Source organism: Phyllobates terribilis, unplaced genomic scaffold (assembly GCF_046119375.1).
Source record: "Phyllobates terribilis strain yellow unplaced genomic scaffold, ASM4611937v1 Scaffold_10__3_contigs__length_209671492, whole genome shotgun sequence".
Lineage (NCBI taxonomy): Eukaryota > Metazoa > Chordata > Amphibia > Anura > Dendrobatidae > Phyllobates > Phyllobates terribilis.
This window is the reverse complement of record NW_027362770.1, coordinates 60,726,541-60,754,299: the sequence shown is the minus strand read 5'-3', so window position 1 is coordinate 60,754,299 and position 27,759 is coordinate 60,726,541.

Here is a 27,759-nt window from a genome sequence, read left to right as displayed (position 1 = left end):
AACAATTGAAGCAGAAACCATCCAAAACCTGACAAATTCAATGGACGAGAGAGTTCAGAAGCTCCTTTCGAACAAGGGGTCCTATGTGAAAATGTAACATCACCTAGAATAAAGTTTTGAGTTGAAAACTGTTTGATTTCAGTTTCTAACAACCTGCTAATGCTTATAATTTCAAAAATGACCATTTTTTTGGTCTTTATTAAAATGAAAAGGTTGATCGAAAAGTTTGGGGGATCTAAGAGTGTGGCAACCCAGTAGTCATGATTACTTCGAATTCTGACAATATGAGGGTCATGCTGCAGGTAGTGCAGCAAGAAGGCACTTATGTGCCTTGCGCATCTCGGAGCCCCAAAATTATTTTCCGGGCTAGATGCAGCTAAAAATTATTTTTAATTTTAAATCTGGTGAAGCTTTAGTATAGATGGCCTAATAGGATCAGTGCTGCACACTGCTACAAAGCCCAAATTATTTTCCAGTCAAGATACAGATAAACATGATTAGTAATTTGAAAGCTTAAAACGGTTGGTAGGGTGATTTTAACCAATCATCAAGCTTTTACTCTCCCCAGGATGACACAGGGGTAGAAAAGTCGTTTCGGATCCATGATTTGTTCATCTTTATGAACGTGAGTCTGTCTACATTATCAGTGGAGAGCCGCGTGCGCTTATCTGTCAGCACACCACCAGCAGCGCTGAACACACGTTCAGACAGAACGCTGGCTGCGGGGCATGACAAGATCTCCAAGGCGTAAGTGGCTAGCTCTGGCCATTTATCCAGATTGGAAGCCCAAAAAGAGCAAGGGTCCAGTGACACAGTCGTGGCTTCAATGTTTACTTGGAGATACTCCTGTACCATCGTCTCTAGGCGTTGACTATGTGTCAGACTTCTTGTCTCCTGTGGCCTTGCAAAGGATGGGCTAAAAAAGTGGTGAAATGATTCCGCAAAATTGATGTTACCAGCAGATACTGTGGTTCTGTTACGGTTTGAGTGCTGAACACTTGACGGTCCCACGGTTGGCAAGTTGGAACTGTGAGATTCACTACGTGCACCACTGGTATTTTGTGGAAAAGCACATGTAAGATTCTGCAACAGTCTCTGCTGATACTCCTGCATGCGTGCATCCCTTTCTATGGCAGGAATAATTTCTGCAAATTTACTTTTGTACCGGGGATCTAACAGTGTGGCAACCCAGTAGTCAGGATTATTTCTAATTCTCACAATTCGAGGGTCATGTTGCAGGTAGTGCAGCAAGAAGGCACTCATGTGTGTTGCGCATCCAGGAGCACCAAGTCCCTGTTGTGTTGGTGGCGAGGTAACAATCATGCTTCCTTCCTCTGTCCTCTCCCCCCAACCTCGCACAACAGAAATGTGATCAAGGTCTCCCTCATCTGATGAGTCTTCCATCAGTTCGTCCTCCACTTCTTCCTGGGCTCCTGCACCTTCCTCACTAGTTTGGCTGCTATCATGCGCCCTGGTAAAACCATCTCCCCCACCCTCACATGCCTGCCGCCTTGGTGCTGCCGACCGTCTGGACCTTGCAGATGTTAGCCCTTCCGCATACAACTCCTCCTCCTCTACTTCCTCCACCTCCTCTTGTGCCACCACCTGACTCCGAATTCTGTTTAACATGTGCTCCAGCATGTAAATCACCGGAATAGTCATGCTGATAATGGCATCGTCAGCACTAAACATCTTCGTCGCCATTTCAAAACTGTGCAGAAGGGTGCATAGGTCTCTGATCTGAGACCACTCCTCCAGCGTGATTTGCCCCACCTCTGAATCTCGTTGGCCCAGGCTATACGTCAGAACGTATTGCACCAGGGCTTGTCGGTGCTGCCACAGTCGCCACAGTAGGCACATCGCATTTTAGCCGGTGAAGTGGCAGGCCCAACGACTTCTGTAGAGATGTAAGTCGCTGAGCTGCGGGATGCGAACGGCGGAAGTGAGCACACAGCGACCGTGCCCTCTGCAGAAGGCCATCTAGTCTGGGATAGTGGGCTAAAAATTGCTGGACAACCAGGTTCAACACGTGAGCCATACAAGGCACGTGTGTGACATTGCCCCGGCGAAGGGCCGCACCCAGGTTTGCAGCATTGTCGCACACGGCCTTCCCTGGTTTCAGGTCCAGTGGAGACAACCATTCATGAAATTGGTTCTCCAGAGCTGACCACAACTCCTCAGCTGTGTGACTCACATTTCCCAGACATTTCAATGTAAAAACCGCCTGATGACGTTGAGCCCTACTGCCAGCATAGTAAGGAGGTGTGCAGGATCCCTTTTGCGCAGTTAGAAAGCTTGTGGCATGACCAGACAGGCTTTGGGTGCAGGTGGAAGACCGAGAGGAGGTTGAGGAGGCAGAAGCAGTGGAGGAACTTTGACATAAAGAGGATTGACGCACAACTCGTGGGGACGGCAAGACTTGGACAGCAGCCCCTTGTCCTGCTGTCACCATAGTTACCCAGTGCCCAGTCAGCGACATGTAACGCCCCTGTCCATGCCTACTCGTCCAAGTGTCTGTGGTGAAATGCACCCTGTCACACACAGAGTTTCTCAAAGAAGCGGTGATGTTGTGTGCGACATGCTGGTGGAGCGCAGGCACACCTTTCTTTGAGAAGTAGTGCCGACTGGGCATCTGGTACTGGGGCACTGCGACGGACATAAGGTCTCGAAAATCCTCTGTGTCCACCAGGCGGAAAGGCAGCATTTCTGTAGCCAAGAGCTTGCAGATGGTGAAATTCAACCTCTTAGCTTTCTCATGGCTAGGAGGAAATGGTCTTTTACTTGTCCACATCTGAGGGACCGAGGGCTGGCTATTGTGCTTAGACGGGGTTGATAAGGGTGTCCCCGGCAAACTGCCGGTCTGTGAGGAAGATGCAGGCGGACATGTTAGGTTGCCTTGATCCAAAGGTGGTGCTATCGATGTCGGACAGCGCTCAACACCAGCTGGTGTTACCACCTCCAAAGAAAATGATGACCTGCCAATCACGCTGGCTGTTGCGGGTAAAGAGGTGGCAGGTCTGCGCCCCAAAACAGGTGTGACTGCTGTCCCCCCAGTCACAGAGGATGAAGAGGCCGCGGATGCACAAGATATGGCAGACGGTGATTGGCCCGGCCGGCTAGGCCGCATTGTAGCACACTGAGCTTCCCACTGCAACTTATGCTTCATGTCCATGTGCCGGTTCATGCATGAAGTACTCAAACTATGTATTTTTTGGCCTCTACTTAGCTTTTGCTGACAAATGTTACAGATAACACGAGTTGGGTCATCTTTATCGATCTGAAAAAATGCCCAGGCTATGCAAGGCTTAGCACCCATGCGACCTGAAGAGCCACCACGACTTGTGGTGAGAGGCAGAGTTGTGTTTAAGGATGCAGTTGTTGACGTGCTTCCAGTACTACGTCTCTGTCCAGGAAGGCGCAACCTGACCTCGTCGTCACTAGCATCTTCCTCCACCTCCTCTGCTGACCTCATCTCTTGGCTGACTGTGGGTTGACAGTAAGTGGGATCTCCGACCTCATCATCATCACCCTGTGCGTTATCACACCCGTCGTCCTCAGAGCCAACCTGTTCCTGCCCTGACAAAAAACTAAAGTTGTCGCTCCAATCAGGTATTTGAGTCTTATCATCGTCTTCCTCATTGTCTCCACCAACAGGAGTTACAGTTTGGGAATGAGGGTCTACATTATGGTCAGAACCTTCTGCGTCTGGTCCTGGATCCGACTCATAAAGATTCTGGGCATCAGTGCAGATCATTTCCTCGTCTGGATTCACAGAAGCGCTGGAGTCGACCTCTGATTCCCAGGCTATAGTATGAGTAAACAGCTCTGCAGACTCAACCATCTGTTCTACCTCACACTCAGACGGGCAGCTGGAGATTTGGGAGCTGTGAGGAAGCAAGTGCGATTTGGGTGACACCTTTGAGGACTGGAGTATTTGTGATGTTGAAGTTGATGTGGAGGAGAGCCCACTTAAAGGAGCACTTGATATCCGTTGAAGCACCTGCTGTTTTTGTGCCTCATCTGGAATTTGTAGCGATTGGCGTGGCCGTAAGAAAGGGATCTTATCACATTGTCCGCTAAAAGAAGTAGACATTTTAGTTTGGCTGGAAGATGGTCTTTCTTCTGCACCTACCCCACGGACACAACCTTTTTTCCCCTTCCCAACACGCCTATTCCCCTTTCCACCAGCAGCAGGCCTTTTTCCACTCATTTTGGTGGTTAACTAATTCACAACTCTGGAGTTGTTTGCACAAAAAAACAATGGATGGTAACCGAGCAGAGCTGAGTGGCCAAACTGTGGTATTAGGCCAAAACTATTGGCTGGGTTAGATGCAGAAAAAAATTATTTTTAATTTGCAACCTGATGGAGGTCAGTATAGATGGACTAATAGACCAAGTCTCACACACCGCTAGAAGCCCAAATATTTTTTCAGAGCTAGATGCAGAAAATTTTTTTATTCAATTTGCACCCTGATGGAGGTCAGTATAGATGAACTAATAGACCAAGTCCCACACACTGCTAGAAGCCCAAATATTTTTTCAGAGCTAGATGCAGAAAAAAATTATTTTTAATTTGCAACCTGATGGAGGTCAGTATAGATGGACTTATAGACCAAGTCCCACACACTGCTAGAAGCCCAAATATTTTTTCAGAGCTAGATGCAGAAAAAAATTATTTTTAATTTGCAACCTGATGTAGGTCAGTATAGATGGACTAATAGACCAAGTCCCACACACTGCTAGAAGCCCAAATATTTTTTCAGAGCTAGATGCAGAAAAAAATTATTTTTAATTTGCAACCTGATGGAGGTCAGTATAGATGGACTAATAGACCAAGTCCCACACACCGCTAGAAGCCCAAATATTTTTTCAGAGCTAGATGCAGAAAAAAATTATTTTTAATTTGCAACCTGATGGAGGTCAGTATAGATGGACTAATAGACCAAGTCCCACACACTGCTAGAAGCCCAAATATTTTTTCAGAGCTAGATGCAGAAAAAAATTATTTTTAATTTGCAACCTGATGGAGGTCAGTATAGATGGACTAATAGACCAAGTCCCACACACCGCTAGAAGCCCAAATATTTTTTCAGAGCTAGATGCAGAAAAAAATTATTTTTAATTTGCAACCTGATGGAGGTCAGTATAGATGGACTAATAGACCAAGTCCCACACACTGCTAGAAGCCCAAATATTTTTTCAGAGCTAGATGCAGAAAAAAATTATTTTTAATTTGCAACCTGATGGAGGTCAGTATAGATGGACTAATAGACCAAGTCCCACACACCGCTAGAAGCCCAAATATTTTTTCAGAGCTAGATGCAGAAATTTTTTTTATTCAATTTGCAACCTGATGGAGGTCAGTATAGATGGACTAATAGACCAAGTCCCACACACTGCTAGAAGCCCAAATATTTTTTCAGAGCTAGATGCAGAAAAAAATTATTTTTAATTTGCAACCTGATGGAGGTCAGTATAGATGGACTAATAGACCAAGTCCCACACACTGCTAGAAGCCCAAATATTTTTTCAGAGCTAGATGCAGAAAAAAATTATTTTTAATTTGCAACCTGATGTAGGTCAGTATAGATGGACTAATAGACCAAGTCCCACACACTGCTAGAAGCCCAAATATTTTTTCAGAGCTAGATGCAGAAAAAAATTATTTTTAATTTGCAACCTGATGGAGGTCAGTATAGATGGACTAATAGACCAAGTCCCACACACCGCTAGAAGCCCAAATATTTTTTCAGAGCTAGATGCAGAAAAAAATTATTTTTAATTTGCAACCTGATGTAGGTCAGTATAGATGGACTAATAGACCAAGTCCCACACACTGCTAGAAGCCCAAATATTTTTTCAGAGCTAGATGCAGAAAAAAATTATTTTTAATTTGCAACCTGATGGAGGTCAGTATAGATGGACTAATAGACCAAGTCCCACACACCGCTAGAAGCCCAAATATTTTTTCAGAGCTAGATGCAGAAAAAAATTATTTTTAATTTGCAACCTGATGGAGGTCAGTATAGATGGACTAATAGACCAAGTCCCACACACCGCTAGAAGCCCAAATATTTTTTCAGAGCTAGATGCAGAAAAAAATTATTTTTAATTTGCAACCTGATGGAGGTCAGTATAGATGGACTAATAGACCAAGTCCCACACACCGCTAGAAGCCCAAATATTTTTTCAGAGCTAGATGCAGAAAAAAATTATTTTTAATTTGCAACCTGATGTAGGTCAGTATAGATGGACTAATAGACCAAGTCCCACACACCGCTAGAAGCCCAAATATTTTTTCAGAGCTAGATGCAGAAAAAAATTATTTTTAATTTGCAACCTGATGGAGGTCAGTATAGATGGACTAATAGACCAAGTCCCACACACCGCTAGAAGCCCAAATATTTTTTCAGAGCTAGATGCAGAAAAAAATTATTTTTAATTTGCAACCTGATGGAGGTAAGTATAGATGGACTAATAGACCAAGTCCCACACACCGCTAGAAGCCCAAATATTTTTTCAGAGCTAGATGCAGAAAAAAATTATTTTTAATTTGCAACCTGATGTAGGTCAGTATAGATGGACTAATAGACCAAGTCCCACACACTGCTAGAAGCCCAAATATTTTTTCAGAGCTAGATGCAGAAAAAAATTATTTTTAATTTGCAACCTGATGGAGGTCAGTATAGATGGACTAATAGACCAAGTCCCACACACCGCTAGAAGCCCAAATATTTTTTCAGAGCTAGATGCAGAAAAAAATTATTTTTAATTTGCAACCTGATGTAGGTCAGTATAGATGGACTAATAGACCAAGTCCCACACACTGCTAGAAGCCCAAATATTTTTTCAGAGCTAGATGCAGAAAAAAATTATTTTTAATTTGCAACCTGATGGAGGTCAGTATAGATGGACTAATAGACCAAGTCCCACACACCGCTAGAAGCCCAAATATTTTTTCAGAGCTAGATGCAGAAAAAAATTATTTTTAATTTGCAACCTGATGGAGGTCAGTATAGATGGACTAATAGACCAAGTCCCACACACCGCTAGAAGCCCAAATATTTTTTCAGAGCTAGATGCAGAAAAAAATTATTTTTAACTTGCAACCTGATGTAGGTCAGTATAGATGGACTAATAGACCAAGTCCCACACACTGCTAGAAGCCCAAATATTTTTTCAGAGCTAGATGCAGAAAAAAATTATTTTTAATTTGCAACCTGATGGAGGTCAGTATAGATGGACTAATAGACCAAGTCCCACACACCGCTAGAAGCCCAAATATTTTTTCAGAGCTAGATGCAGAAAAAAATTATTTTTAATTTGCAACCTGATGGAGGTCAGTATAGATGGACTAATAGACCAAGTCCCACACACCGCTAGAAGCCCAAATATTTTTTCAGAGCTAGATGCAGAAAATAATTATTTTTAATTTGCAACCTGATGTAGGTCAGTATAGATGGACTAATAGACCAAGTCCCACACACTGCTAGAAGCCCAAATATTTTTTCAGAGCTAGATGCAGAAAAAAATTATTTTTAATTTGCAACCTGATGGAGGTCAGTATAGATGGACTAATAGACCAAGTCCCACACACCGCTAGAAGCCCAAATATTTTTTCAGAGCTAGATGCAGAAAAAAATTATTTTTAATTTGCAACCTGATGGAGGTCAGTATAGATGGACTAATAGACCAAGTCCCACACACCGCTAGAAGCCCAAATATTTTTTCAGAGCTAGATGCAGAAAAAAATTATATTCAGTTTGCAACCTGATGGAGGTCAGTATAGATGGACTAATAGAACGATGCTATGCCCAAAAGATTTTACTTCACTAGGTGCAGTAAAAAAATTGGTATTCTATACACAGGTGTTATATCTTGCAACACAGATAGGCTACTCCACTGACTAACACTCTCTGCAATAGGCCAAAAAGGATTAGCTTTGCTAGATTGAGCCAAATGCTGTGAAAAAAACTTGCACAGCACTGGCACAGACCTGCCTGGCAAAAACTGATAGGAACTCATGTAACCTAGTCCTGAAAAGGACTCCAATTACAATTAGTTTTTACTCCCACAACCTATCTATTTAAGAGCACAGACCTCCCTGATAAAAGTCGTAGGAAATGCTGTAACCTAGTCCTTAAAAGGACTGCAATCACAACTATTCCCTACTCCCAAGCTATCTGTATATTTGTGCGAAAATTGGCTTGAAATTAACAAGGTATAGCACACACAGCAACAGCGGTGCCGTCTAACACGCAGCTGCAGCAGTGAGAAAATGGTGGCGACGGGGAAAATGGCTTGGTCTTATAGGGCAAGGACATGTGACATACACTGCCAATCACACATGCCCTTGCTTGTGTGAAAAAAAGCACTTCGCTCCGTGTGTGCGCTGCTGATAGGCTGACAGATTCCACCTCCCCACTGCAAATGCGGGAAAGAGAAAAAAAAATGGAGATCTTCATTGTTCCTGCAGAGATCCATCCCCTGCCCCTCCCCCCGCCCCGCTGTACACTCAAACTGCGTATTAACATTAATTTTCATCATTACTGAGAAAAAATCCAGTTATGATTTTGGTGCACGAACAGTTATCGAACATAACCTCGAACAGCCAAATTTTTCTCAAATTGTTCGTGTTCGCCGACCGGCTCGAACACCGCCCAAAACAGCTCGAATTTGAGATTGGCGAACAGTTCGAGTAGAACAACGCTCATCTCTAGTCAGTATAGATGGACTAATAGAGAAAGTCCCACACACTGCTAGAAGGCCAAATATTTTTTCAGAGGTAGATGCAGAAAAAAATTATATTCAGTTTGCAACCTGATGGAGGTCAGTATAGCTGGACTAATAGAACAAGTCCCACACACAGCTAGAAGCCCAAATATTTTTTCAGAGGTAGATGCAGATAAAAATTATTTTTAATTTGCAACCTGATGGAGGTCAGTATAGATGGACTAATAGAACAAGTCCCACACACTGCTAGAAGCCCAAATATTTTTTCAGAGCTAGATGCAGAAAAAAATTATATTCAATTTGCAACCTGATGGAGGTCAGTATAGATGGACTAATAGAATGATGCTATGCCCAAAAGATTTTACTTCACTAGGTGCAGTAAAAAAATTGGTATTCTATACACAGGTGGTATATCTTGCAACACAGATAGGCTACTCCATTGACTAACACACTCTGCAATAGGCCAAAAAGGATTAGCTTTGCTAGATTCAGCCAAATGCTGTGAAAAAAACTTGCACAGCACTGGCACAGACCTGTCTGGCAAAAACTGATAGGAACTGATGTAACCTAGTCCTGAAAAGGACTGCAATTACAATTAGTCTTTACTCCCACAATCTATCTATTTAAGAGCACAGACCTGCCTGATAAAAGTCGTAGGAAATGCTGTAACCTAGTCCTTAAAAGGACTGCAATCACAACTATTCCCTACTCCCAAGCTATCTGTAGATTTGTGCGAAAATTGGCTTGAAATTAACAAGGTATAGCGCACACAGCAACAGCCGTGCCGTCTAACACGCAGCTGCAGCAGTGAGAAAATGGTGGCGACGGGGAAAATGGCTTGGTCTTATAGGGCAAGGACATGTGACATACACTGCCAATGACACATGCCCTTGCTTGTGTGAAAAACAGCAGTTCGCTCCGTGTGTGCGCTGCTGATAGGCTGACAGACTGCACCTCCCCACTGCAAATGCGGGAAAGAGAAAAAAAAATGGAGATCTTCATTATTCCTGCAGAGATCCATCCCCTGCCCCTCCCCCCACCCCGCTGTACACTCAAACTGCGTATTAACATTAATTTTCATCATTACTGAGAAAAAATCCAGTTATGATTTTGGTGCACGAACAGTTATCGAACATAACCTCGAACAGCCGAATTTTTCTCAAATCGTTCGTGTTCGCCGAACGGCTCGAACACCGCCCAAAACAGCTCGAATTTGAGATTGGCGAACAGTTCGAGTAGAACAACGCTCATCTCTAGTTTCAATGTGTGGGGACATCACACACCAGTCGGTGTGCTGGAAGCTGCAAACGCTGCTGCAACACAGCAAGGGTGGCGGAAGCTGTAGCCGACTTGCGAAAATGAGCTGACAGGCGGCGTACTTTCACGAGCAGATCTGGCAACTCGGGGTACGATTTAAGAAACCGCTGAACCACGAGGTTAAGCACATGAGCTAGGCATGGTACGTGTGTGATCTCACCTCGCCTCAGAGCCGCCACCAGGTTACGGCCATTTTCACACACGACCATGCCGGGTTGTAGGTTCAGCGGTCTCAGCCACAGATCTGCCTGCTCTTTCACAGCTGTCCACAACTCACAAGCAGTGTAAGGTTTATCACCTAAGCTTATGAGTTTCAGCACAGCCTGTTGCCGCTTGGCGGAGGCAGTACTGCAATGCTTCCAGCTTGTAACTGATGTGGTGATATCTGAGATGGAGGCTGAACATGAGGAGGAGGAGGATGCGCAGGAGCTGTACACTGTGGGGGCAACTCTGACTGACATAGGGCTCGCAATCCTCGGTGTGGGGAGGATGTGTTCCGTCCCAAGGTCCGACTGGGTCCCGGCTTCCACTATGTTTACCCAGTGTGCCGTCAGAGAGATGTACCGTCCCTGGCCACAAGCACTTGTCCACGTGTCCTTTGTCAGGTGGACTCTCCCAGTAACTGCGTTGTTGAGGGCACGGCAGATGCTTTGGGACACGTGCTTGTGTAGTGCGGGCATGGCACACCGGGCAAAATAGTGTCGGCTGGGGACCGAGTACCGAGGGACGGCCACCGCCATAAGATTGCGGAAGGATTCCGTCTCCACCAGACAAAAAGGCAGCATTTCCAATGCAAGCAGTCGTGAAATGTGCGAATTTAGGACTGTGGCCTGTGGGGCGTTAGCTGCGAATTTCCGCTTTCGTTCAAAGGTCTGGGATATGGACAATTGAACGCTGCGGTGGGACGTGGACGTTGATGCTGTTTCTTGAGAAACTGCCATAACAAGTGAAGACTGAGAGGAGGGGCATCTTTACATGCAGTATGGACAGGCGATTGCCTTGCACACACAACAGGGGGTTCTATTGCACCCACAACAGTGGAAGAAGCAGTGGTGACACCCGCTGACACTGGTCGTGGACCCTGGGTTTCGCCCCACAAAGTCTGGTGCTTTGCAGCCATGTGCCTGATCATGCTGGTGGTGGTCAGGCTGGTAGTTTTGTCACCCCTGCTGATGCTGGCATGGCAGGTGGAACATATGGCCTTTTTGTGGTTATCAGCAGAGTCTTTAAAAAAATTCCAGACTCTGGAAGACCTACCGCTTGTACTGGCAACGTCCCTCGTGTTGGTGTTACGGGGAACGGTTGCCTGCCTTCTGTCTGCGGCCACCACACTGCTTCTTCCTGCCTGTTGGGGTACTCTGCCTTCCTCCCCCTGTGTGCTGCTGGCCTCACTCTGCATGTCCTCCTTCCACGTTGACTCAGTTACTAGATCATCCACCACCTCCTCCTCTTCCACTTGCGCACCACGATCCTCCTCCTCACTTCCTGGCAATTGTGTCTCGTCATCGTCCACCTCTTGTGACAGATTGCCAACGTCGACTTTCTGTGGCCGTGGCTGTTCAAATATTTGGGCATCGCAACATGGGATCTCCTCTTCCACCACTTCAAGCGTATCAGGCGAGGGGCCCAAATATGGAAATGGACAAGAGAACAGCTCTTCAGAGTGTCCAAGTGTGGGATCACTTGCTGTCTGACGACACTCGGCATGGTGGGAGGAAGGAGCATTAGGGTGAGGAGGAGTATGCGGTCGAGACTCACGGCTACTAAGAGTTGACCGTGTGGAAGACAGACCGGAGGTGGTGGTGCCCAGGTAACTGGAGGTATTGTCTGCTATCCAATTAATAACCTGTTCACACTGATCAGTTCTCAATACTGGTGTTGTTCTGTGCTTCCCTAGTAATTCGGTCAAGAAGTGGGAGCGAGAAGATGTGGCTGTTGGTTGTGGCACATTTTCACCTTGGCCACGGCCCCGTCCTCTGCACGAACCATCACCAGAACGTCCACTTCCACGTCCCTTGCCACGCGCCTTGCCCATTGTAAATGAAGTAAAATAGCTTACACTCGCACTATCAATGGAAAAAGGGTAATAAAGAGTATATTAGAACCGTGGAAGAGGAAAACCACAGTTATTGTTTACTGGGGTATACCACACTTTTTTAAATAGAGATATTTGCGGCTGAACAGTGAGCGACACACTCAAACTGCTTTTTTTTTAGATACCAAAGGCCCAAAACTGGATAGTACAGCGATTTGACCCGTGGAACTGCGAAACCACACTGGGATGTCGGGCCTACACAAGACTATTTTCAACAGATATATTTTTGTGTCACAACAGTCAGGAGACACTACTGTTTTTCTTTACGGAAAAAACTACCAAAACCTGAATAATAGAGATTTTTTACCGTGGAACAGCAAAACCACAGTTATAATTTACTGGTGTATACCGGGCTTTTTAAAATATATATATATTTGCGGCTGAACAGTGAGCGACACACTCAAACTGTTTTTTTTAGATACAAATGGCCCAAAAGTGGATAATACAGAGGTTTGTACCGTGGAACTGAAAAACCACACTTGTATTTCTCGGGCCTACACCAGACTATTTTCAACAGATATATTTGTGTCTGAAAAATCAGGGAGACTCTATTTTTTTTTTTTTTTACAGCAAAAAATGCAAAAAGCAGGATAATAGAGATTTTTTACCGTGGAACAGCAAAAGCACACTTCTGTCTCTCTGGCCTACACCAGACTATTTTCAACAGATATATTTGTGTCTGAAAAATCAGGGAGACACTATTATTATTTTTATACAGCAAAAAATGCCAAAAACAGGATAATAGAGATGTTTTACCGTGGAACATCAAAACCACAGTAATAATTTACTGGTGTATACCAGGCTTTTTAAAATATATATATATTTGCGGCTGAACAGTGAGCGACACACTCAAACTGTTTTTTTTTTAGATACAAATGGCCCAAAAGTGGATAATACAGAGGTTTGTACCGTGGAACTGCAAAACCACACTTGTATTTCTCGGGCCTACACCAGACTATTTTCAACAGATATATTTGTGTCTGAAAAATCAGGGAGACACTATTTTTTTTTTTTTACAGCAAAAAATGCAAAAAGCAGGATAATAGAGATTTTTTACCGTGGAACAGCAAAAGCACACTTCTGTCTCTCTGGCCTACACCAGACTATTTTCAACAGATATATTTGTGTCTGAAAAATCAGGGAGACTCTATTATTATTTTTATACAGCAAAAAATGCCAAAAACAGGATAATAGAGATGTTTTACCGTGGAACATCAAAACCACAGTAATAATTTACTGGTGTATACCAGGCTTTTTAAAATATATATATATTTGCGGCTGAACAGTGAGCGACACACTCAAACTGTTTTTTTTAGATACAAATGGCCCAAAAGTGGATAATACAGAGGTTTGTACCGTGGAACTGCAAAGCCACACTTGTATTTCTCGGGCCTACACCAGACTATTTTCAACAGATATATTTGTGTCTGAAAAATCAGGGAGACACTATTTTTTTTTTTTTACAGCAAAAAATGCAAAAAGCAGGATAATAGAGATTTTTTACCGTGGAACAGCAAAAGCACACTTCTGTCTCTCTGGCCTACACCAGACTATTTTCAACAGATATATTTGTGTCTGAAAAATCAGGGAGACTCTATTATTATTTTTATACAGCAAAAAATGCCAAAAACAGGATAATAGAGATGTTTTACCGTGGAACATCAAAACCACAGTAATAATTTACTGGTGTATACCAGGCTTTTTAAAATATATATATATTTGCAGCTCAACAGTGAGCGACACACTCAAACTGTTTTTTTTAGATACAAATGGCCCAAAAGTGGATAATACAGAGGTTTGTACCGTGGAACTGCAAAACCACACTTGTATTTCTTGGGCCTACACCAGACTATTAACAACAGATATATTTGTGTCTGAAAAATCAGGGAGACACTATTTTTTTTTTTTACAGCAAAAAATGCAAAAACCAGGATACTAGAGATTTTTTACCGAGGAACGGCAAAAGCACACTTCTGTCTCTCTGGCCTACACCAGACTATTTTCAACAGATATATTTGTGTCTGAAAAATCAGGGAGACACTATTATTATTTTTATACAGCAAAAAATGCCAAAAACAGGATAATAGAGATGTTTTACCGTGGAACATCAAAACCAGAGTAATAATTTACTGGTGTATACCAGGCTTTTTAAAATATATATATATTTGCGGCTGAACAGTGAGCGACACACTCAAACTGTTTTTTTTAGATACAAATGGCCCATAGAACTGCAAAACCACACTTCTATTTCTCTGGCCTACACCAGACTATTTTCAACAGATATATTTGTGTCTGAAAAATCAGAGGCACACTTTTTTTTTTTTTTTTGGGGGGGGGGGGGCACCAAAAGGTTAATAAGATGGGTATTTGTACATTGTGAAGGAGGAAAAAAAAGAGGATTTAGATTAAAAAAAGGATTTTTCCTGGCCCCCGGGACCTGGAGCTAAGTCCAGCAATTTCAGCAACAGGAGCAGCACACAGGACTGTAATGCAGCGTTTGCTGGTATAACCACTGCGTCTCCTATACAGCCTGCCTGCCTGCCTGCCAGATATACCTGGGATGGATATTAGTCCTGAGAAAGACTGTTTGTTTGATCTGGCAGCCTTTACAGACCCTACACTAACTGTTTTGCAGGATATATCTCTCCCTAAATCAGCAGCGCTGTCCCTACACTGTCTGATCCGGAGCGACTGTGTCCAAGATGGCGGTGCCCGGTTTTAAATACTCAAGGTGATGCTGTGCGGCCAGCCAATCACTGTAATGCCCACAAACAACATGGCTGCGGCATTACAGTGACTTTCTGGCAGTCCCTGCATGTTCATTGGCTCTGTAAAGAGCGTCAAACATGCAGGGCGGAGACCCGAGCTCCCGCCCGAGTAACCCGGAAATGCTCGGTGCTCGCCGAACATCCCGAGTAGCGTGATGCTCGGGCGAGTACCGAGCAGTGTCGAGCATGTTCGCTCAACACTAGCGAGCACTAAAATGCTCGGGTGCTCGAAGCTCAGGCCGAGCACATCGTGATACTTGGGTGCTTGACCCGAACAACGAACCCAGTGTAAATCTATGGGAAACTCGAGCATTTTTCTGGCGTTCTGCAGAAGGTCAAAAATTGCCCAAATCGATGGGAACAGTGCTCAATGAAACATGTCAGGCAGGCAGGCAGAATATATAGGCAGACAGGCAGGCAGGGTATATAGGAGCATGCATGAAAACATAGCAAGGCACTCAGAAGACACTAGTGCCCTCCGATTTTCATGCACCCGTCTCTTTAAAAAAGCCGGAAATTCAGCAGCCGCATACAGTCATAACATCAGTACCTGACAATTTAGAACAGAAAGAATAAAGCATCACACATAGATTAGATAGATAGAAACATGTCAGTCATATATAATGAGTACAGTGACAGTGTTGGTTACTGTACTTGTCATTTAGTTTTAAAATAAAGGATTTATAAAAAAAAAAATTGGCGTGGGGTCCCCCGTAATTCTAGTCTCTAGCAGAGGTTAAGCAGACAGCTGGGGCAGATGTTTGAAGCCTGGGTAGGGGGTAATTCCCATGGAGCTTCACAGGCTACTAATATCAGCCCCCAGCTGAATACCTAGCCTTTACTGGCTATTAAAATGGGGGACCCCCCAAAAAAATGATGTGGGATCCACCTATTTTAATAGCTAGCAAAGGCTAGGCAGACAGCTGGGGGCTGATATTAATAGCCCAGGAAAGGTGCCATGAATATTGGTCCCCTCCCAGGCTAGAAACACCAGCCCTCAGCCACCCCAGAAATGGCGCATCCATAGGATGTGTCAATTCTGGCACTTAGCCTCGCTCTTCCCACTGCCCTGTAGTGGTGGCAGTGGGGTAATAGGGCTTAGGAGTTTCAAATTCCGTGTAGCCCAGTGACAACCTCAAAACATCACTGCTCTAGTGGAGATCTGCATGGAGGAATGGGCCAACATACCAGCAAGAGTGTGTCTCACCCTTGTGAAGACTTACAGAAAACATTTGACCTCTGTCATTGCCAACAAAGGATATATAACAAAGTATTGAGATAAACTTTTGTATTTGAAAAAAAATTCTTTCCAAATAAGACCATGTGATTTTCAGGATTTGTTTTCTCATTTTGTCTCTGTAGTTGAGGTCTACCTATGATGTCAATAACAGGCCTATATCATCTTTTTAAGTGGGAGAACTTGCTCAATTAGTGGCTGACGAAATTCTTTTTTTCCCCACTGTAGCAAACACCTTATAATACGTAATATAATTTTTTGCTTTACTGACTGATTTTGAGTGATCAAGAACATTTTAAAGCTTGATTGCTGCCATTATAACAGGGTAGTAAGGTAACAAAGAATACATATTAGAATTCATAAAAAATGTGACTTAAAATAATGACACCAGTTATTGTATTCTGTATTATACTGTTATTAATATTCTACTACAACAACTTTGTAGGAACTTTTTCAAAGGATATTCAAGCCATTGAATGACATCAATTTGCCCCCTTTTTGCTCACAAATAGATATAACGGTTATTGATCACCCTTTTAGAAATGACAGGTACGACAAAATGCCGATCATTATTTTAAGTCACACATGCTTTATGGTACTATATATTTCCTTCTTAAAACCATGTTGCTCATTTGCAAGATTAAGCTTGGTGATTTATGTACATTGTACGCGGCTTGCCCCATTTCCTTTAAGACCTTTACAGTTTTATTGCATACCTTTTCTCAATACGGTCAATACCTTTTCTCAAGCGTTGTGATAGTATTGCAGTTTGTGCTTATAAGAAAATCAATGCAATAGTTAATAGATGTCAGGAAACCAATTGTGAAAGTAAAAAAGCTTGTAAGGTTTTTTGTTCCTGTGTTAATTCCATTAGTCTCACCTTGCCTTGTTCTTATGTTATTGTTTAATTTGATGAACATTTTACAGTTTCCTTTAGTTTTCACTACTAAAATTGATCTAATCTTTTACCTTCAGATTGTATCTTTTATGATAGCATTAAAGCCCAAAGTTTAAAGTCAATTTGCAGTTTTGTTCTAGCATATGAAAATAATGTTCCATTATAGACGGAATTTGTCTGAAAGCAGAAGGAACTCACAATTTAAAGGGTTATTTCCAAGATTTAGTTATCACCTTTTCTAAATTCCAAAGTCTAACAAGTCAAATGCAGTGATCAGTAAGTTATACTCTGTCTTCTGAAAAAGTAGACTACTTACTGTCATTGGGAATGACTCTTTAATAGTGTTGAGCCACCCCCGTAGTGTTCGAGTTCGGTTTGGTTCGTCGAACACCCGTATGTTCGACGAACTGTTCGTCGAACTGTTCGTCGAACACCTTCGAACACCGTTAAAACCAATGGCAGGCAAACAAAAACACATAGAAACACATAGAAAACACCTTCAAAGGTGTCCAAAAGCTGACAAACTGCTCAGAAGACACAACTAACACATGGAAAAGTGACAAGTACATATAGTCATGCGAAAAGAAAAGAGGTGGAGGAGTAAAAGGAGGGGGAGACACAGATATAGGCATGTCATGCCCTACTAAAAACCAAAAAAGTGCAAAGCCGACACGGCCAGTCCGTTCCTGCCCATGCGACCTCCGTGTCGCCGGGCTTGTGCCAGAGCCGTGGTGGACCCTGACGGCCAGCCCCCCTCTCCCAATACTGGTGCCTGTCCGCTGGTGGGTCGACCGAGCCCCCCTGCGGTGGAGGCAGGTCTAATCTTTTTAGTTTAAATTGTCTCTCTAATTTGAATGAGTACTCTTTAAATCCTTTTACAAGGATCTATTGAAGGGCAAGTCTCATGCCAGGAGCCGCGGTAATTCCAGCTCCAGTAGCGTGCACTAAAGCTGCTGCAGTTAAAAAGCTTTTATAAGGATCGAGCTTGGCGGTCCACCGCAAGGCATCCTACCACCAGTCCCAGCCCCTATGCCTTGGGGTGCCTCCCCGATGCTCTTCATTGAGTGTCCCGGGGGCCTGAACCATTTCCTTTGAAAAAATTAAGTGTCCAAGCTACAGTTGGTGTAGCTTGCTTAACAGCTGGGATAATCCGCTGACTAGCAGACACTGCTACTAGGCACAAAGTATTTCCTGGGCTAGATGCAGTTAAAAATTTGTAATTAGATAGATACTATCGTTGGATGCTGAGAAAGCTTTCCATAGATTCTCCTGGCACGCCATATATGATTCTCTTAAAAAGCTTGGGGTAGGGGTCTAGGGGACCCTTTTATAGCCAAAATCACGGCCCTGTATCGCAATACGTCTCCTACCTGAAGATAAATGGAACATTTTCATCACCTTTCATAATCACCAATGGGACAAGGCAGGGATGTCCTCTGTCCCCTCTCTTATACATCCTAGTGACAGAGCACCTGCTCTCATCAATTCGCCATAACCCCAATATTAGGTGGATTGAGGTGGAAGGCACTGAGTACAAGTGCTCTGCATTTGCTGATGATGTCCTAGTATATATCACTCAATCACATATATCCATCCCTGCTATTATGGCTGAAATAGATCACTTTGTTACATGGTCAAATTTTAAAATCAATGCAGCGAAGTCTGAGGCCCTCGATGTGTCCCTCCCCAAATCCATACAGGATTCCATCCAGTCCAACTTTCCTTTTGCCTGGCCCTCACAGGGTATCAAATACTTAGGAATTCGTATTCATAGAGACCTCTCCCGTCTATGTTATCTTAATTTTGGGCCCTTTATTGAACAACTCCATACAGACCACGGTTGGCAAGTTAGAACTGTAAGATTCACTACGTGAACCACTGGTGTTTTGTGGAAAAGCACATGTACACTGTGTTCCAAATTTTTATGCAAAAAGTGTTTAGGACTGATAAGGTAAGATTTTTTTTGTTTGTCAGTTAAACTCATTGATGGTAAAGTGTGTCAGGGCTCTTTATATCACTGTAAGCAATTGCAGACACCTGTGCTAATTAGTTTGGCAGGTGTGTCCAATGAAAGGCAAGACTACTTAAGAAGGCTGTCCCACATAATTAAGCAGCCTACATTTTCTGCCAAAATGGGAAAGAAAAAGGATGTGTCGGCTGCTGAGAAGCAACAAATTGTGAAGTGTTTAGGTCAAGGCATGACTACAATCAACATTGCCAAGACACTTCATCCTGATGATCGCACAATCAAGAAGTATGTAGCTGATTCACAGTACACACGTGTGCGTGCTGATAAGGGAAAATTGAGGACTCTTTCCTACAGGCAATTACGTCAGGTTAAAAGAGCAGTGGCAAAAAAGCCTTGTCATAGCAGCAGACAAGTTTTTGAAGCTGCTGGTGCCTCCAACGTCCCCCGAACAACAAGATGCAGGGTCCTTCAGAGGTTTGCAGCTGTGCGTAAGCTATCCTGTCGACCTCCTCTATCCACTGTACACAAGCAGAAACGGCTCCAGTGGGCCAAACAATACATGAAGACTGACTTCAAAACTGTTTTGTTCACCGATGTGTGCCGTGCAACGCTCGATGGTCCAGATGGATGGAGTGGAGGATGGCTGGTTGAGAGACACCCCACGCAAACATGGCTATGGCGCCAACAAGGAGGAGGTGGAGTAATGTTTTGGGCTGGAATCATGGGGAGTGAGATTGTCGGCCCCTTTAAGATACCTGAAGGGGTAAAGATGAACTCCATAATGTATGTGGAGTTTCTCAAACAGCACTTCCTGCCATGGTTCAAGAAGAAGAACCGTGTATTCCGCAGCAAGATCATTTTCATGCATGATGATGCACCGTCTCATGCTGCACATAACACATCTGCATCTTTGGCTGATCTGGGCATAAAAGGGGACAAACTTATGGTGTGACCCCCATGCTCCCCTGACCTCAACCCCATTGAGAACCTCTGGAGCATCATCAAAAGGAGTGTCTATGATGGCGGGAGGCAGTTCACATATAAGCAACAGCTCTGGGAGGGTACTCTGTCCTCATGCAAAACAATTGAAGCAGAAACCATCCAAAACCTGACAAATTCAATGGACGAGAGAGTTCAGAAGCTCCTTTCGAACAAGGGGTCCTATGTGCAAATGTATCATCACCTTGAATAAAGTTTTGAGTTGAAAACTGTTTGATTTCTAGTTTCTAATAACCTGCTAATGCTTATAATTTCAAAAATGACCATTTTTTTGTTCTTTATTAAAATGAAAAGGTTGAAAACTCTGCTGTGCATAATAATTTGGAACATGCATTTTGAGTGCAGTTTGAGTTTTTTATTTTTTTAAAAATATACTGTTATCATAAGCAGTTTGTACAAAAACCTTTCAATTGTACTCTAATAGTTATTTGACTGGAAAATTACAATGACTGCAATTCATATAGGTAATTCGGGAAAATCTGAGAAAATATTATTTGCATAATAATTTGGAACACAGTGTAGCTATCTCAACAGGTTGATGATGCCTCAACCAGCTACACAAGTCTGGATGAGGATTGTCCAGAAGGAAGCAGCTGAGTTTCCAAACTGTCTTGGTGCCCTGGATGGTAAGCTAATTCATATTAAGAATACACATATAATTCGGGCTCCCGCCTCTTCAATTATAAAAATTGGCTTTGGCTAACAAGGGATGAGCGAACATTTCAATGTTCGGTTCGGAAATGATCACTGAATATTTAGATATTTGCCGAATTTATTCATCGATTAATTCGTCGAACATTACCAAGCGCCATAGGATTCAATAGGTGACAAAAAAAGCATATACAACACCTTCAAATGGGCCCAAAAGCTGCCAAAACACATTAAATAAGGGATTGACACCAGAAAAGTGCCATAAATTCACCCAGAGTACAAGCACTATAATTATTATTACTATTACAGCGACATTTATTCCGTGGTGTGTTACATGTGAAAAGTGGTCACCGACTGGTACAAGAGGAGAGAGGACCCAGCCCGCGAGGGCGCAAAACAATGTACAAGGGATGGGGGAGGGTACGGTAGGTCAGTGTACAGCTAGTCATGCAGTGGTATGCTGGAGCAAGGGTTACCACAGATTGTACACTTGTCACAAGAATTGGGTCTTCAGTTTCCTTTTTAAGGTTTCCACAGTAGGCAACAGTGTGATGTGTTGGGGTACAGAGTTACACAGTAGGGGAGATGCACGGGACAAATCTAGTATGCGATTGTGACAAGAAGAGATAAGAGGGAAGTAGAGAAGGAGATCTTGGATGAGAGGTTGCATGCAGGTGACTAGTACAGGGAGACTAGGTAACACATGTATGTAGGAGACAGGTTTTCGATGACTTGGTATGCCAAAGTTAGACTTTTCAACTGGAGTCTCGGGGCAACAGGGAGCCAGTCCAGGGATTGACAGAGGGAAGAAGCCTGGGAAAAGCGGCGTGACAGGTGGATTAATCGGCCAGCACAGTTTAGGATAGATTGGGGGAGTGATAGTGGTAGAAGGGAGGCCACAGAGCAGGAGCTTCTAGGAGTCAAGGCGAGAGATGATGAGGGCATGCAACTGGTGTTTTTCTAGATTCATGGTTGAGGAATGTGTGGATCCCCAATATACTTTAGAGTTGGAGTCAGCAGCAAGTAGAAAGGCCTTGGATCTTAAATTTGAAGGACAGATCCGAGTCAAGCTTACGGGACTGGGGAGAGTGGGCAGCCATTCATTTTGATGGATAGGTCAGTTGGGGGAATGAATGAGATGGTGGAAAGATGACACATTCTGTTTTATCCATGTTAATTTTTACAAATCTAGCAGAGAAGAAAGATGAAATACAGGACACACATTGTAGGATTCTGGTTAGTAAGGAGGTGATATCAGGTCCAGAGAGGTAGAACTGTGTGTCATAAGCATAGAGGTGATACTGCAGTCGCACAGCCTTGTAGATAATGGGCAGGAAGAACATGTGCTCCAGTAGATGACAAGCGCTGCATCAAGTGGCCTCTACTCCTCTTCCTTCACCTTAACATCACACACAGTACAGTCCTTAGAGGTGGCACCACAATTTCTCTTGTTTTCACCCACGTCACAGCTCTCCATCTGGCCAACTGACTCTGGGCAAGCACAGATGGGCGAGTCTGCAGAGCTGTTCACACATTTTTTTCCAGGGCATCAGTGGTCTGATTCAAAGCTTCACACTCAAGAGGTGGAACGCATGTGTAGCGATGCTCAAAATTGTTTTAATTTTATCTGGGCCCAGACAGAGTAGGGTCTGAGAAGAATCCAAACCCTCGTCACCAGATGTTAACCCCTGGGGGTGGGCATGGATGGGTTGGAGAAAGATATAAATACACATCAGAACATGGAGAACTTAACTAAAAGAAAACAGGGGTTGGAGAACTAAACTAATAAGACAACATGTGTTGGAAACCTAATCTACTAAAATGCTAGGGTGGAAGAACTAAACCACTACCCACCAGGGGATGGAGAACTAAACCACTAGACACTAAGGTGTCACTAGACAGCAAGTGTTGGAATCCCCAAGGCTTGATGGACAAACCTTTGTATCTAACACTTCCTCCAGTGATTCTGCATCCTCCACTTCCTCTAGGGTCTCCACCTGCGCCCTCAACCTCTGCCTTATTGAGACACACATTCCAACAGTGCAGAGAGAATCCCCCCATCTCCGTACTGCGTAGCCAGGTCTCACCGCAATCAGGCAGTGTTAAAATGAATATGCCTTGCAGATCGCAGTCATACAGCTGAAGAGTTGTGGACAGCTCTCCAGGCCAAGTTTGAGCAATGGCTGTCTCCACTGAACCTGGAGTAAGGGAAGGCCGTGTGCAATAATGGTGGAAACCCGGTTGTGGCCCTATGCCGGGGCAACCTCAGACACGTGCCTTGCATGGCTCGCATCCTCAACCTGATGGTACAGCAATTTCTATGCCACTATACCGGCCTGGAAGCGCTCCTGCTGAAACCACGGTCTCTGCATGCTCACTTAAAACTATAAAAATGAGCAGGATCTTTAGTATAAAAGCTAGACTGCTAGACAACGCGCAAACTCCTTCATGATGATAGAGGCCACCATCTCCTTAGCTTGCTGCTACTTTTCTGTGATAATGAGCTTGTCTCCTACCAGCCAGGAATATCCAGTGAATGGCACACCACGGTTTGGTATTAGCACCCAGTAGCAGAAGCAAAGCCATCAACAATTTCTATACCTCAGGAATTTATTTGGTAGACTGGCTAAGCAAACATTAGTTTCTCACAAAGGAGCTGAAGACACTGAGTGGCAGTAGGTGCAAGTTTCTCCAGCATGGCCTGTTTGTTATTGTTAGATATCAGAGGGAGAACATAACTGGGCTTTGCCAAGATGCCATATTGCATCTTAAGTCTAATAGACCCTGCACTTGCGTCCTTACATTCTACAGAATGGTGGGAAAGAAGACAGTAGGTTGTGGAGTTGCATTAGATCCTATGGTGTTGAGGTGGCAGCGCGGCAATAACAGGCTGTAAGCTGTCTTGAAGAGAGGGGTTTTCAATTTGTGTCTGAAAGATCCGAATGTGGTGGCTAATTGGACGTGTTGAGGCACAGAATTCCAAAGGATGGGGGGTCAGTGTTAGTAGTTTGAACTGGATACGCTGGGCAATTGGGAGCCAGAGAAGGGATCCTATAGATGCAATCTTATGGTTTGCTGGAGCCAGTCCACAGTAGAAAAGCAGCCATAGAGTGCCTGGCAAATTTCACACAGACTTTTCTTAGCCACGGCTGCTTCTCGGCAGGGTTGGACGGGCCCAACAGAAAACCACAGACTTCTCTGGTGGGCCCTGGCTTCTCCATCAGGAGAGTTCACAGTGCAAACTTTGCAGCTGCTATGGGGCTCTTTAGAATGGGAGAAAGGTTGTCCCTTAGAATCAAATCCTCTGGTGTGCCCAATGTTCTTCAGTCTGACACTGATTCTCGGTGAGTGTTGTATTTCACCACAGCCATATTCTTTAGCTCGGTGAAAAGACTGTCATAGAGGGAAACCGTATCTTCTCTGGCTGTCATTTCTCCCAGGAAGTCCTCTAATGCAGTTTGTTGCATAAGCAATGGCAGCACGTCCAGCATCAGCTCTCACTTCTCGGTGGTGCTTAGTCACAGACAAAGATCTTTCTTTACGCCTTGATTTTAATCACTACATAGTTGGACAATGGCGTGATCTGCAATGCGTTTTGAGAAATAAGGTGCATAAGTAAAGCCACTGTTTAGGTCACTGAAGGTCATTAAGCGAAACTCATACAGCTTACACACAGACTGAAAGTGGGGTATCAAGACTTTCAAGACAGCCAAGAGTTCCCTGTCCTCCCCAAGAGGAAGACTGTACATGTTCTCCTCCTCATCCTCCTCCTCATTATCACCCAATCCTCATTGAGATAAGATGAGGCTAGGCTGCATAGTTACTTACTCCGCTGGCAATGCCTCCTCTTTAACTGTGAGCACCGAGTGTTTCAGTAAACAGAGAAGCGGGATGGTGATGCTAATTATGGCATCATCGCCGCTCACCATCTTGGTGGAGTCCTCAAAGTTTTGGAGGACGGCACAGATGTCAAACATCCATGCCCACTCATCAGCTCTTATGTACGGAGGCTGACCTGAATGCCGATGGGTGTGTTGAAGCTGGTACTCAATAACTACCCTCTGCTGCTCACAAATCCTTCCCAACATGTGCAACATTGATTTCCAACATGTGGTGACATCGCACAACAGTCGGTGTGCTGGAAGCTGCAAACGCTGCTGAAGCTTTGCCAGGGTGGTGGAAGCTGTAGTTGACTTTCTGAAATGGGCACACATGCATTGCACTTTCACAAGCAGCTCTGGCATTTCTGGGTAGGTTTAGAGAAATCGCTGAACCACTAAGTTTAGTACATTTAGTGCTCTCTCATTACTAATGTGTATCCCTGTATGGAGAACAATATCAGCACCAAAAAATTATCAGATGAAATATAGCCTGCTTTATATACCATGGTACTAAGAAAAATAATTTTGATTATATCTTGTGAAATCTTGTGATAAAAATATCTGCACCAAAGAATTCAATTCACTAGAGTAGAACTAGTATAATGGTGACCGACAACTCTTCCACTACAGCAAAGCCCGAAAGATGGAGACCCAATCAGGATTCTCTACATTTCCAAAAATTTGTGGAATGACACCAGCAAAGTGGCATCAATTTCACCAGACTATAAGTAGTTTAATGGAGACAGAAACCTCTTCCACTACAGCCAAACCCAATAGATGGAGACCCAATCAGGATTCTCAACATTTCCAAAAATTAGTGGCAGACACCAGTAAAGTGGCATCAATTTCACAAGAGTAGAAGTAGTTTAATGGAGATAGAAACCTCTTCCACTACAGCCAAACCCAATAGATAGAGACCCAATCAGGATTCCCCACATATCAAAAAATTAGTGGCAGACACCAGCAAAGTGGCATCAATTTCAGTACAGTACAAATTGTGGAATTAGGAACAACACCTCTTCCCCTGCAGCCAACCCAGTAGATGGAGCCCCAACCAGGAGTGTTCACATTTTAATAAATTAGACCCTAAAAACACCAAAGTAGCATCAATTTCACTAGAGTTTAAGTAGTTTAATGGGGACCGACACTACTTCCACTACAGCCAACCCAGCTGATGGAGACATATTCAGAAATTTTCACATTTAAAGAATATTAGGGCCTAAGACCATCATTTCTGTGGCCTACAAATTGGAGATGGTGGAGTTTAACCTCTTAGCTTTGTCATGTGTAGGAATAAACAATCTTTTACGTGACCACAACTGCGAGACCGAGTACTGGCTGCAGTGCTGAGAGAGGGCGGAGTAAAGTAAAACGGACAAACTGTTAAACCGTGAGTGAGGTGCAGGCGGAGATGTTACAGAGGATTGAGAAACGTGGTGTTCTCAGTGAAACAAACACAGCAGGCATGTCAGCTTCTGTTACAGCTGACAGGCTCTCACTTAGCCTGACTGGAGCAAGTATACAACCGTAGGTTCTGCAGTCGGAGACCTGCATGACAATACCTGGCATTAGTGATGGGCGAGCATTAAATTCTCAGGTGCTCGATTCTCGGGCCGAGTAACGAGCCCAATGTAAGTCTATGGCAAACTCGAGCATTTTTCAGGCGGCTCCCCCTGGCGGTCTCCAGAGGGCCTAACAATTGTCCAAATAGATGGGAACAGTGCTCAAATGACATGGGAACAGCATGGGGAAGACCCCTGGAAGCATTTCTGGCTTCCAGGTCACTGCTATGTACAACATTGTTAGAGGTATTACGCCACTTTAACGGACTCACAATGAAACATACAAAAACAAAGCCAAAATGGATTTTCCTGGGAAATATGTTAAGGAACATCCTTTCCAGAGTAATGACTTGTATATAAGGCAAAATAAATAACCCAAAGCAAAAATACTCCTCCACACCTTAGGCTATGTTCACACATAGCATTTTTGATGCGTTTTTGCACTTTTGCATTGCTTTCAACCATGACAAATGCATTCACCGGGAAATGTCATTTTAACATTTTCCCACCTTATCTGGCAATGTGGTGTGTGAGACATGATCAGACACATCCTGTTTCATTTATGAAGGAGGGACTCTGAAATTCACAAAGCCTATTTTTATAGAGCCATCAGGCGGCCTTTACTGTTCTTAAAGGGCCAGCAGTTGGCCCTCGCTATTCTTAGAGAGTGTAATGCAGCGGCTTGCGGCATTATTGTAATTGTCCAGGGTGTGTTCTGGCTGACCATGTACCTCTCCCTCAGGTGACTGATCACATGACTGTGACACCAGCACAGGTCCTATGCACACAGAAGGACTGATCACATGACTGTGACATCAGCACAGGTCCTTTGTGCACTGGAGGATATTTAAATCCTGGTGCTTTTGAAACAGGGTGTGAAAGGTGTGAGGCCTGTTCCCTGTGTGTGGGACACCGCTGGCCTGGTGAGCCCTAGAAAGAGAGGCCTGGTGAAGCCTGGAAGGCAGAGGCTGGATCCCCCTGTGTTTAGGATGCCAGTAGCCTTGGAGGGCGAGAGGCCTGGTCCCTGTGTGGGACTCCACTAGCCTGGAAGGCAGAGGCTGGATCTCCCCTGTGTTTTGAGATACCAGTAGCCTTTGAAGGTACGTGGCCCGGAGGCCCCATCTGGGAAGCCGTGAAGCCACAGTGGTGGCAGAACCGAGCTGAGAGAAGCAGCTAAAACCCGGCAAAGGTAAAAACGCTGCTTGATGTGGACATTTATATTGTTACCTTTCTGAAGGCTATATCTGGAGCCAAGTGGACATATCTGTTACTGGAAAGGCTGTTGGACATTATATGTGTAAAATGTCGGTGAGCCACTGATACGGACTATGTTATAAGCAGTTATGAAGTATAATAAACTGCTGGATTGAGAAATACCAGAAAGACATTGCATGTGTGCTTTAATTGACCCGGTGAAGCGAGTGCCCCTCAGCATGATGAATAGCGCTGCCTTACATGTGGTTGGAGAATGCGGGCAACTGCAGCCCGGTTGCTAGGGGCAACTGCAGCCCGGTTGCTAGGGGCAACTGCAGCCCGGTTGCTAGGGGCAACGGCACAGGATGTCGAGTGTGGATACAAGCATCTTGCTGAGGCTTGGTGGGGTCACGAAGACTAAAGCATCTTGCTGTAACTCGGCGGGGTTACGAAAA